The sequence below is a fragment of the Mycteria americana genome, chromosome 1, assembly GCF_035582795.1.
Source record: "Mycteria americana isolate JAX WOST 10 ecotype Jacksonville Zoo and Gardens chromosome 1, USCA_MyAme_1.0, whole genome shotgun sequence".
In the NCBI taxonomy this organism is placed as follows: Eukaryota; Metazoa; Chordata; class Aves; order Ciconiiformes; family Ciconiidae; genus Mycteria; species Mycteria americana.
The window spans coordinates 105,361,721-105,374,689 of NC_134365.1; the positions used below are offsets into that span (position 1 = coordinate 105,361,721).

The 12,969-nt window shown below is 53.2% G+C and overlaps 1 protein-coding gene across 3 annotated transcripts in view; it reads left to right on the forward strand.

Moving 5' to 3' along the window:
- Window positions 1-347: 347 nt before the first annotated feature.
- The window catches only part of BCL9 (BCL9 transcription coactivator), a 61,160-nt gene continuing 48,538 nt past the window's right edge, over window positions 348-12,969 (forward strand). For 2 of the 3 annotated variants that reach the window (XM_075516108.1, XM_075516098.1), the window contains exon 1: window positions 348-613. The gene's annotated coding sequence lies outside the window, so the exon portion shown is untranslated. The remainder of the gene's footprint in view (window positions 614-12,969) is intronic. The other variant, XM_075516091.1, reaches the window with a different exon arrangement.

Below are 12,969 nucleotides of genomic sequence, written 5' to 3' on the forward strand. Positions count from 1 at the left end.
GGGTTTCCCGTTCGCTTTTCTGCGGGAGCCCGGCATGCCGTCTGAGGGAGGCGGGAGGCTGGGAACCCCCCACCCGCCCGGCGAGGCCCGGGGCCGGCTCGGCGGGGGGAAAGCGGGGCCGGGCCTGCCGTTTTCCCGGGGAGGCGGCGGGCGGCCTTCTCCCTGCCCCCGCGCCCCGGCGGGTGCGGGTGCGGGTGCGAGGAGAGGCGGCGGCGAGGCCCGGCCCGCCCGCCTGTCACCGGAGTTGGAGTTCGCATGGAGGAGGCCGGAGGAGGAGGAGGGAGGAGGCAGGAGGAGGAGGAGGAGGAGGAGGAGGAGGAGGGAGGGGGACGTCTTGTTTGTGGCTTGTCAGCAGCCACTGGAGACAAGCCTCCATGTGTGAAAGCCGCTTGGCATGAATGCCTGGGCCGTACCAAGCGCCGCGGCGCCCGCGGGGGGAGGCCGCCCCGCCGCCCCGCCGCCCCGCGCAGACAATAGGCCCCGCAAGGGTTCCCCCTAAGTTGCCTTGATGCTGCCCTAGCGCCCGGCGAGCGCAGGCCGCGCCGCCGGCAGGGTCCCGCTCCCCGCCGCCGCCCCCCGACATGCCGCTCCGCGCCTTCGCCGCCTGAGGCAGGTAAGCGCCGGCCCCGCCGCCCGCCCCGGCTCGGCTCGGCTCGGCCCGGCCCGGCCCGGCCCGGCCCGGCCCCGCCGCCCCCGGGCAGCCTGCGCGCCGCGCTGCCGGCGGGGGGCCGATGGCTGGCGCCGCCGCCCCCGGGGCCGCCTCCCCGCCGCCGGCTCCCCCGGCGCGACGCGGCGCGGCGCGGCCCGGCTGCCAGCAGCGGGGGGCGGCGTGTGCGCGCCGGCATGTGTGCATGCGGGCGGGCGGCTGCGTGTGCCGCAGTCGGCCCCCGCACGCTGCCCGGCTCCCCCGGCCCGGCCCGGCGCGGCCCGGCCCGGCTCGTCTCGGCCCGGCGGGGGGCCGGAAAGTTTTGCAGCGGGCGGGCGGCGGCGGCCGTCCCCGCGGCGCCGTGCCTCAGTTTCCCCCCGCTGGCGGGGGGATCGCGGTAGCCGGGGTGATCCCGGGACCGGCGGGGGGGGAGAGAGCCGGGACCGAGCGCGGAAGGGACAAAAAGCTCCTTCCACCTGTTGGCTTCTGTCCCGGCGGCTTCTGGGGGGTGGCGGGCCGAGGATGGGGCGGGGGAGGGCCGGGGGCGGCCGCCCTCCCCGCTGCCCTGCGCCGGGGTGAAGCCCGGCGGGGGCGGCGGGCGGCCCGGGGGAGGGTGGGAAGCCGGGGTCTTTTGTCAGTCCTCCATCCCTCTGCCTCCGGAGCCGGGCAGACCCGGGAAGTCTGCGGCGGGGATGGGAGATGTTTTTTCCCTCCTGGATGTTGGGAGATTAAATGAGATGTATTTACAATTGCCGTTTATCAGCAAGTAAATATCTGGCTCGGCGGGAGGGCAGCAATGTGAAGCTTGCTTGCTTGCTTGCTTGCTTGCTGGAGGTTTTGTGGCTGTTAACCTACTGTTGGTGAGGTGATAATGTGCAAGAGCAAAAAAAATAGAAGGCAGAGGGGAGAGAAACCCCGATCCTCACGCCCTGCCTCACTACAGCATCGGCACTGGCTTTGGTTAAAATTTGGAGGGTTATTTTTTCCTTTTGGCGTGAGATGCAGAAAGCCTCCCAGTACGCTAGGTGCATCCTCGCGAGGTCTTTTAAGTTTGTCATCTGCCATCATTCAGGTTTCATTGATTCTAGTTGTTTTGTTAAAAAATAACCTACAAGAATCGGAGCTGCACAAATGTTCGTCATCCTAATGTCCTGACACAACCTAAGCGAGGCAGGAGCCGAAAGAGGGGGAGAGAGTGAGGATATGTGCTTTCCCAGTCAAGGCTGGGAGGAGAGCATCATGTGTTGAAGGATATGAGCAGGAATGGGAGATGGGGGAGGGAGTCTAAATTGTCCTGAGACCCTATTCAATCCAGCAAGGAAGATGGAGGATCTTGCTGCTGCAAAAAAAATGTACGGCAGAAATCTCAGCCAGCTTCTCTCTGACTTGTTACCTCCCTTCAAAAAATAAATAAATAAGCAGAAAAAGAATCAAAGCAAAACCCCATGATTTGCTGTAATGTTTTCTGTGATACCTTTATCCCGCACGCTTTACAGTCAGAGAGTCCGGTGATGGAGGTATGTGAGAAGCAGGGAGAAAGGCTGAGGTTGTTCGTCACAGGAGGGGGAGAAGTATCAGATCATGTTTGAAAGGAGACTTGTCAGGCTGTGAGGTAGGGAGAGAAAATGCCTGTTCCAGGCAGCTGGACCTGGGGAGGAGGAGGAGGAGGCTCTGGTACCTACGGTTCTGATGCTGGGTGGAAAACCTGCGGAGAGAGGATGTAGACAGATGGGGGAGCGGGGAGGAAGGATGTCCAAGAAGACCTTGGACCGGCTTCTTAGAGGGCTTTAAAAAGAGGGGGAATTTTGAACTGAATCAGGATATGAGCAAGGATGGAGCGTAGCTAAGCTGAACGTGATGTAGCAGGACTTTTCGGCATGGAGGAAAACAGAGGTTGCGTTTTCTGACTCGGCGGAGTTTGGGGCCATTGGTAGTGGGAAGAGATCTTTGTAGCCAGCTCAAGGGGTGATAGCAACTCGGGCAAGGATTGCAGCTGAGAGGATGGGGAGAAAGCGTGTGGCTTGCCTTTTCCATAGGTGGATTCTCTGGTAGGGGGACCGTCTGTTAAAATGTCTTTGTAAATTTCTGTTAATTATGTTGGAATCTGGCAACAGCAAGGGCAAAATATTTGTCTCTTGTGAAAACACGTGTGGGGACAAAATAAAGCTTTATCATGAATGCTCCTGCGCACCCAGCCCCTCCATATGCATGGAAACAGCAAGTTTGTGCAAACACACCTGCTTGTGTAGCGCATTCTTCCTCCTGAGGGGCAACGTGTACATGTTGTAAGCGTGGTTCCTGCACAGACACGGCCCAATTCTCATGTTTTCCTCAGTTTACATAATAGCTTATTCTACCAGCCTGGTAGCAGTAGTATTTGACAGCCAAGTTTGCAGTAGCACAAATTATGATGTGAGGCGCAGGGCAGCTGAGACTTAAAACCAGTATGTGCCATGTTTTAGCTTTTCCGTTCACGGCAGCGTTCCTGTGACGGAGGAGGCACATACCACAGACATCGCACGCACAAGCGACGCCATAAAAATGTTATGCACATACACATGCAGAGGATTGATCTCGGGTCAAACATACTCGAAGTTGCTCTCTTTGGGAAGAAGCTGAAGCAGCGCCTGCTCGTCGCAGACAGAGCTTGCACGCTGCTCCCGCACACGCAGATCACACGCGTGCGTGCTCCACCTTTCCTCTCTGGGATCACCTGTTTGAATTCCAGCTGGGCTGGCAGCGCGGGGAAGTTTTGCACCCCCCTAGATGGGGATTCGATGCCCTTTTTGTTCCAGCTTGATGCTGGATGGGCTTGAGCCACAAAAGCTTAACAACAGGCAACGCTAATGAGCCCCCGCTTGGCATGCTGAGAAGAAAGGCCAAGGGCTGAGCGGGCGTAAAAACAGTGGCATGGAGCCCCCTGGCCAGAGCCTGAGCCTCGGCACGAAGGCCGGGGAGGGAGCGGAGTCTCCGGAGTCGGGAACAAGACAGCAGTGCTGCAGCAAAGGCATGAGAGGAGACCATGTTGGGGGGAGGAGAACAGGCTGCTGTTTCCACATCATCTGAAAACTCAACCTGCTGTCAGGACAGAAGGAAGGCTTGTGCATATTTTATGTCACTTTTCTCCGTCTAGGACAAGCTGCTGATCTGATCAGCTATGCGCTTTAAAATCCTCGACACGCGGATCAGCAAGTATGACTCGAGGCCAATAACCAGCCTTGGCCTCCTGCCTCCGCTCCTTTGTGGACAGTCGGTTGCATCCCATGCCGCCCTTCCCCAGAGATCGTGTGCACAATTACACCCTGCACGCCGCTCCTCAACTACGGCATGGGATGTGACTAGCTGCATGGAGACGGGGACAGAAAATGGCAACGTGTCAGGGCCAGAGGCGGGGGGAGGCGGGGAGGGGAGTTGGCCATTTCTTATGCTGTTTGCTGATGTCTAGAAGGAGACTAAACGGGTAAATCGGTTTTCCTTTGAACTGGTTGTGCGTTGCTCCAGTCAGCTGCTCTCGCCTCAGCTGCTCTCGCCTCTGAGATCTTCAGCGGCGGCTCAGGAGTTGGTGGGGCTGGCAGTAAACAAAATGTATTTCACTCCTTCAGCCTGGATTTTGCGGCGCTGGGGGCTGTCAGACAAGAGGGTTTCTCCTCAGCAGTTATTTGGTGCTGGTCCTGCATGGCAGAGCCACTCGAGCCACCGACATTGCTCCTACGGGCTGGAGATGCGAGCACCACTCACTGATGCTCCCTGCCCTACACCTAAGGGTGCAGGTGTCTTGGGCATCGTGGTTTTGATAAGCCTCGCACACACAAACACATTATTCCTGTGTCCTGTAAGCAAGCTCATTGCCCTAAACACCATTTTGGGACACACGGGGAAGCAAATGTTTCTGCTATATGATGTGGACTTATGTACATAACTGAGTTAACGTTATCCCTGCTTTATCCTTCACTTGTCCTGTTTGAGAAACGGTGGTCTCGGACATGGAGGTCTTGCAGAACTTGCGATCCTGACACTGATTTGGCGGGCAGCCTTAGGTAAATCGTTTTAAAGCTCAGATCGATCTTCCTGCTGAAATCTGTAAAATGGGGGTAATGCTGGCCCGCCTCCCGGGGAAGGAGCAGCACACCAAACTGCTTGTGTACGGCTGTGAAGCGCCGTGTGCTCCTGTGCAGACACTACAGTGGGCTCGCACACCATCACATGAACAAAGCGTGCGGTTTTGCACTGAGTGTGACTCATGCTACGATAAAGTTTGCTAGAAGTATGCGCACACTCGGCGCTCCGTTGGACAGTGAATTCTGTTTTGTCCTTCAAGCAGTAAACAGCACAACTTGCCAGTGACACGGGCTGTACGTGTATTCCCATAACAACAATATTATAAACATATGGTAAACCTGGTATAACAACTGCTGTCCCTGTCTCCACGCAAAACAAGGAGCCGATTAACAAAACTTGAGGCTGTCTGAGGCTGTATCTCCCCAGACTGTGATCTCATCAGCTTTCCCAAGCTAACCGCAACCTGGTCACTGCTCGGATTGTAAACTTGGGGGTGGGGGGGAGCAGTTTGCAGGAATGGCTATTTGTGATTCAGTCCGCTTCCCTCTGACTCAGTACTGAACCATCCCTTGGTAGGGTATTTGGGGATAGTACGCTTAGGACGTCGTGCATCAGTTTAGCTCTTGGAAGAAATTCTGCAGTACCCGGGCTTGCTTACAGCTGAGTTTTGTCTCGGCATCTTTTGTAAAAACAAATCTCTAAAAACTACTTCTGACTATTAAAGACGCCATGGTAATTTTTGCCAAAAGAAGGGGGGGGGGGGGCGGGGGTGGTCTTAGCCCTGGGCACTTTGCCAGACTCGAGCTCAGGAAATTGCAGTCTATCTAGGTAAAACTCCCCTGTAGTTTAAATGAAAAAAAGTATTCATCTCTTACTGTCTTAAAGGGTTAGCGCTGTGTTTCTCTGGAGCCTTAAACAGACAGTACATTCTAGCTGGAGAGGCGGTTACAGTTGCTTGCTGGGAGAAGAATTTTTTCTGCAAAAACTGGGGCTTTTTTGCATTTTTGGGATGCTTCTAATTGCAAAATGCTGTATGTATTTTAGGTTGTTGCAAGGCTTGAATGAATATGCGGATCAGCATACAAGTATAAGTGCAAGGAAATACACTGGTGTGGTGTTTGCGCAGGGGGCAGGCAACTAGCAAATACATGTTTTTTCTGTAGCAGAAAAATAAGGACCAGTTTTTTAGTCTTGCGTGTGTGCATCTGGGGGCTGGATTTTGTATGTTTAGCAGCAATTGCTTTTGTAAGCTGCTGCTGTAACTGGCCGTGTGCAATTGCAGTAATGGAATGTGAAAATGCAACTGCACATGGACCTGTAATCTTGCATGCAAAATACTGCTGGTCTCGTTCTCCAGGTACAAAAATGGTCTGAGATTGTACTTGCCTTTCCATTTAACTGCATTCACCTGCATTTTTCAGGTGGCAGCTGTGTGTATGGAGTGCTGAATGATTTTCCTTGCTATTTTTGCTCCAAGAAGAAGGAGGAAATGAAATCATTACTAGTGATCAGGGTAGTACATGTGTTGTGGTAAGCGCAGGATGAAGCTGGGAGAGGGGGTTACAATGATAATTTCATAACTCTTTGAAACCCTGGGGGAATGCATGGGCGAAGAAGGAGAGCGAAGAGGTGAGCTTCCGTTCCTGCTACAGACGAGGAGTACTGAACCATTGAGTTGGTCAGTGGTGTCAGGATTTGTACTCACCTTCTGCCAAATCTGGTACTTTCCAGAGTCCCCCAAAACAGAACGTGTGTTTGGGCACAGACGGATGCAGGGCTGAATATCGACACCAGCAAGGGTGTCCTTGGATATTCCAGCCCAGGGCAGCGCGGACCGAAGTGTGGGATGGGTTTCCTACTCCTTGCTCAGCAGGTGCATCTCAGCCCTGCCCCGGCGAGCCAGGGGCGGCCCGGGAGGATGGGGAATAGCTCACTTTCTCCACCACTTCACTCTCCAGCTTCTCTGGTGACAGCGATAACAAAGGGCTGCTAGACATTAGGTGATATGGATCTCTCAGCCCACTAAACCTGAGTCCCACAGGCTTCTCACTAGCCCTTGGGTCTTGGGTGTCACTGTCCGCTCACTACCTGGGGTGGCCCGGGACAGTCCCCCTGGAGACAGAAGGCTGCACCTTCTCCACGAGGTCTGGAAGCACAGATTTCTTCCTACTAAAACTGTTTATAGTTTGGGGTTATTTCTTGCCATCCTGGGTCCTTGACTGCAGTCACTTCCATTTTGCATGCTGTTCTTTGTAATTGAATCTATCGATGTATATTTAATCCACTTGGCACCACGGTTCGTAACTAGGCACTGCTTCCCAGCCTTCTGTCACTTGTTTTCACAATTACCATCTTTAAGTTAGGGTGGTTGCCTGCCGCTCAGCTTTTCGCCCGATTGCTATACTGTCTTGGAGGACCTGTGCTTGACAGTGGGGTCCACAGTCAGCACAGCTCCCATCCTTTGATCTGAACGTCAGCCAGGTGTGTAGCGCTTGGGTACTAGAAGCTAATCCTGCTGGGTTTAATTCTCCTCTCTGCCACTGATTTGCTGTGTGTGATCGCGGGCAAGTCCTTTAACCTCAGATGGCCTCAGCTGACTTATCTACTCCAGAAAGGTATTGTAATGCTTAATTATAGCCAGCTCTTCGGAAACCCCCAGGGGAAAAAAAATGCATTTTATTCAGAAATGTCTCTGACCTCTCTGGCCTTTCTAAGCCGTCTTGGTGGTGCTAGGAGATATTCTCTTTCCTCCCTTAATAATGTTTCTTCAATTTTTCATCTGTACATTCACCCACTCTCTCAGCTGCATGTAAAAATGCCAAGCTGTCTGAAGTCATGGAAATATTTTTATAAGCTTGACAGCCACGACAAACATTCCTCCTCAGCAATAAACAAACAAGGTACACAACCTGCCATTAACATCAGTTTATAGCGGAGAGACCGTCGTCACTCATTGACGAGGGAATCCTAGACAATTCCTGTGCTAGCAAGCCATAAGGTAGTGTTGTCTGCGGTTAGGAAAATACTGGATCCTTTGGGTTCCTGTGTGCAGTGGGTAACTGGGAAGCTCTGTTTGCCCATGTGTGTACGGGAGTGCAAACAGGCACCAGGTATTTGGTTTATTCAGGGCTCTCAGAAACTATATTTGGCTCAGGCATACGTGGCGTTGGGGGCTTGGTGTTTGTTTGCACACACAAACCCCCTGTTTTCCATAGTGGCAGTTGAAACATAAAGGTGGTGCAAATTAAACTGGATAAATACTAGACACTTAAAAAAAAAGCTGCAAACGAAAGGTGTTAGTGAGCATTGCAGGAGCAGAGCCCCTGTTGCACAGCCTCCCGCGCACCCCACTTCTGTTTTCCTTGCAGCTGGCTGTAAGCTGGTAGGGTTGGCAAGTACCTGAACCCGCACTGCAACATCTCCTCCCCGCGGGTAATTCTCCGCGCAAGCACTCAGACATTGCTTGTTTCGGTGCGTTCTAGTTTAATTTACTCTGAATATGTCTAAATCCCGATCTCCAGAGGCTTTGGTGTTGGAGAAAAAGAGCAGGTGCTGCTCTTTTTCCTATGCTACTTTGGTTTATCTCTCATTTTTCTAGCAAGCCCTCTTTCTACCATCTTTGGGTAGTGGGCTCTCTCTGGTGTGCTCAGGAGAAGAAAGTCAAGGATACTTCACCTGTATCTTTGACGGAGGACTTTAGGCAGCTAAGCTCCTTTCTACCATCTCACTCATTCACTGCCTCTCTCAGTCTCTGTGCCTTACTTCCTCCCTTCTTAAAATGAGGATGACAACTCTTCACTCTGCTTTTGCAAAACCTTTGAAAGCTGAGGAGAAAAGAGTGCGGGGTTTTCTTCTTCCTTCTTGGGAGACCATAAATCCCTCCTCTCCTCTCCTCTCCTCTCCTCTCCTCTCCTCTCCTCTCCTCTCCTCTCCTCTCCTCTCCTCTCCTCTCCTCTCCTCTCCTCTCCTCTCCTCTCCTCTCCTCTCCTCTCTCCTCTCTCCTCTCTCCTCTCTCCTCTCTCCTCTCCTCATTTTAAGAGTTCTTATTATATTCTGTCCCTCTAGGTCTCCTCTACTTCCACCGCTCTTGCAATCTGTCTCTCTCTGCTGTTTCCACATCCCCTTCTATTTGCAGCTCCCTTCCTTCTGTTCATGTCATTTTCTTCTCTCACCCTGTATCTTCTACCCTCCCCCACTATTCATGCGCCGCACACTCTTCCTATTGCCTCTCCCTAGTTTATTCCCCAAATTCCTCCCTTGTGTGTCTCTCCGCCGTGAACCCCTTTTTGTTGTCCCCGGCTGCGTGTCCCTGCAGCCTGGCCGCATGGGAGCTGCCAGCAGGGCTGGCTGGCCGGGGCCCGCGCGAGAAGGACAGGGCGTGGGATCGGCCAGACAGCCCCCCACTGCGGCCATGGCCCGGCCACCGGCCAGGCGGGGTGGAGCTTGCCCTCTGACGGAGCAAGGTGAGACTCCCTCCGCTTGTGCGCCGACGGCTTTGGACAGGGCTGCCTCGGTCTTGTTCTGAGCTGCAGCACGGTTGTCACTTCAATGTCCGTGTGCTTTATTTCACCCTGGGAGCCTGATGAAGTCTGTAGTCTCAAATTTTGTCTCCTGATGTGACCTTACCTCCTTGACATGGCCTCGTGACTTGTTCTGGTCCTGGCCCGTTGTCCTACTCTCGCTCCCCCGACTTCCCCCTGGCTCTCGACTCTCTGCCCTGAAAACGTGGGCTGTGTTCTGCCTGGCTGCTTGGAGACATCTGTGGTTGTCAAGAGGAGGGTGACTGTCCCCCTGCGTCGCTCCCAGCTGAGTGCACAGTCCCGTCCTCTGCCAGGGAAAGCCGCGATGGAAGGGGGAGAGGACTAGCACCAAACGTGTGGGGAGGCCTCTGCGTCTTGTTGGAGAGTTGCATTGAGCCAGCAAGCCAGCACCCAGCGGGTCAAGACAGCTGCGCTCTGTTCCTGGGAGACCTGTGCTTAGCAGGGGAAGAGAGTTGCTCTGTGGATGGGACAGGGGCAGCAGGGTCACTGCGTTAGGGAGAACCCCTCTCCCGTCTGCCCGAGAGAGCCACCTGATCCCATGCAGAGGCTCTCCCGCTGTCTGATGTGAGACAGAGTTTCCTCCAAGTCAGCCGGAGTGGATGCAGCCTATTTAACCACCTCCCTGCAGGGACAGGATTTTGGCTGCAAGGATCCTGGCCAGCAGCGACATTTGAAAGGTGGTGGTTGTTTGGATATCCCTTCATGGGCTCTGTTTGGCATCCCACAACGGGGACATGTGGCGTGGAGAAGTCCTTTCCCCAGGGCAGGGAGAGGTGGCTGCAGCTAGGCTGATGGGAGAGCCGGCCAAATCAGGGCTCATCAGGTGTTCCTGACAGCAAGGCACGAAGAGGTCACGCAGATGGCCATGTGTTGAAGTTCATCCCGTGTCCTACAGGACAGGGTGTGGTGACTTTCTGGCCTCCAGTGGAGTTTAGCTCCGTTTCTGGGTAGCACCACATTTGCCTCTGCCAGGCATGTCTCAATCCCAGGCTCATAAAAGTCACGAGCTTCAGCTCTCCTAACCAGACGGTTCCTGATTTCTCCCTTCTCTCTCTGCAACAGACCGACCCTTCCTTAGCATGCCGAGATGGTATGCCTCGCACGCCGTGCAAGCTGCCATACACCTTTTCCCATTTTTCCCACAGCCGTTTCTCTCCCTCTCCATACCTGCTTCACCTGTTTTACCTGCTCATTCCCTCCCGCTCTGCCTCTGGGCTAGGTCTCTCTTCAGACTCTTTCCGAAATTGTGTTCCTCTGCCTCATTTGCCTTGCCATCTGGCTTCCTTGTCTCTCTGGTCATGCTCTGAGCTGTCAGCAGCTAGGGGAGAAGGGCCATTGCAAGAGCAGGGCAGAGACCAGAGGGTGCCTGGGAGAGCAGAGGGGGAAGGCAGAGTATTACTAGATCAGGGTCCATTGTTTGCTGATGTCTTTGGCCTCTCCCAGGTATGTGCTGTTAGCAACATGGCAGAAGTCCCCTTCCTCCAGAAGAGTGATTTTCCAATTGCTTCTGCTTCACTGTTGGCAAGCTTCTGAAAGGTTAATGAAGTAATTCACTGCAAAAGGAAAAAGCATGTCTTCCCATGTTTTGCATAAATTAATCTTGGAGATTATGGAGCAGCCCATGTACAGGGCACAGGACATGCAGCTATGTCTTTGAGCCTTCTCACCCACCGTGCAGCTCTGGGAGTATCACATAGGTGGCCTGTCCACTCCAGCCCTTGAGATCAGCTTAGGTTAAAACTTAGGTAAAAAGCTGTGGCCTCCCCACCCATCTTTATTCGTGTTTCATTGTGTCTAATGGGGACTGGGGAGGAGGTACCCAGGAATGCCCCCATCCTCCCATTGCGGTGGATCCTCGTTTCCCACAGATCCTTTTTAGAAAATGCCCTGTATCAGGTTTCATTCCCACTGGATTTTTTCTGTTTGAGAAGTACGGAAAAATCATTCAATTGGTTTTGAATCACATGAGTGGGAGCAGGAACCAACCCCAGAAGATAAGTGTTCTGACCTTTACTGCACTCAGATAACTGAAAATAATAACAAATAAATATGTCTTGTTTCTAAACCTCAGGCTTAGTGATGCATTCCTGCCTTATGCAACAAGAGCCTGAGCCAGGGCTCTTGAGAGGGTTGAGGATACGAACCTGGCAGCTGCCTGCAGTAAGCGGCAGCCCCTTTGCTTTCCTTTTGGAAATGCAGCCGGTACCAACCCAGATATCCAGGATGGGAGGGGACAGGGCCAGTGTCCCCACTGTCCTGCCGTCTTGCTGCTGGGACCCTGGATGTTTTCCCATGGCTAGCTAGGGAGAACAAGACTTCGATTATTTCTGCTCTGTGTCTGTTTCCTTGCACTTTCTGCCTCTTCTTTTCACTTATAGGGTTGGCCATATAGGGCCATAGAGGGCTGGCCACCAGCTGGACCTCTACAGGTAGGCACACCATGAATAAGAGTATGTGACTTGCTCTGAAAAAAATGTATTAAACACCCCAAATCGGTGAGTGTTTGAAAATAACTGAGGGAACCTGTCTGGAAGGAGGACATACTGAACTGTGACTCACAGCGAGCTCCCCGGGTCTGGGTCTTAGGTCGCTGACTCAAACCTCCATCATCCCCTGCAGGTGCCCCTGGGGAGGTCCTTCTGAGACGGCCTCTCTTTGCAGGCCACTGGTGACAGTAAATATTTGTACACTGCATACTGAAGTGCTGATATGGGACTGGGGTTCCGTTGTGCAGTGTGCTGTCCAGACACCGGAAGGAGACAGTCCCTGTCCTGAAGGACTTACTGTAGTCCCAAATTAGAGCATTTGTGGTGCTTTCTGTCGTGATTGTGACTTGATGTTCCTCCACCAGGACGTTGCTTCCCTTCCCTCCTCTGTTACGTAGGGAGCTTGTTTGCTTGGTTTCTGCCATCCAAACCACTGTCGACTGAAGAGATGCCTGTATGTAGAGCTTGGGGAGGATGTTAGGAGGTTTCTGGCACTCTGTCAGTGTAAAACATCTTATTTATTAGAGTCTAATGCCCAGTTGGGATGCACTTCTGATCTAAAGCTCCTGAATTCCTCCCTTTTAACGCTAAAGATGCCATTCAGAGAGGCCCCCTGGGCCCAATGTGTGCTTCTGCTGAACGCTGCCCTGATCATCTATCTACCACTGTCTTGCTCAGACTTTGGGTTCAGTGATTTTGTTTCCATTAGAAGATCTCCTCCAGCTCACCTCTTCCTGCAGGGGTTCCAGCAGATACCCAAATAAATATGATTCAGTGGGCCGTGGGCTACTGTATTGCAGCGTATGGAAGCATGTGCATTTTCAACATGCAACCTGATATGTGTATGGATGCTTGCATTCGTGTCTGCTAGTGTATTTGGGCTGGAGGAGGTAGCAGCGAAGGCCTTGGCAGCTGGGAAGAAAGGAATGACAGGCTTGCCAGGGGAGGGAGGAGAGAGTTTGGTAGCTGAGATGAGGATTGGGTAACAACTGGAGAGGGAGATCAGATTTAGGAACCATGTTGCTCACTTAAGAAAATAGGAGAAGAAGTAGTACATTGTTTATCGGGGATTGTGTTATTCCTGTGCATTATTTATTAAACTTCTGCTAATGGTACTGCATAAAGAAGTGGCACTTCTGCAGAAATTTCACAGACAGCTGGAGGATCAGTTCCAGGAGGTATTGTAACCAGGTCAGGTTGGTGTAGGGAATCCTGCTGGGCTCAGTTTTGACAGGCT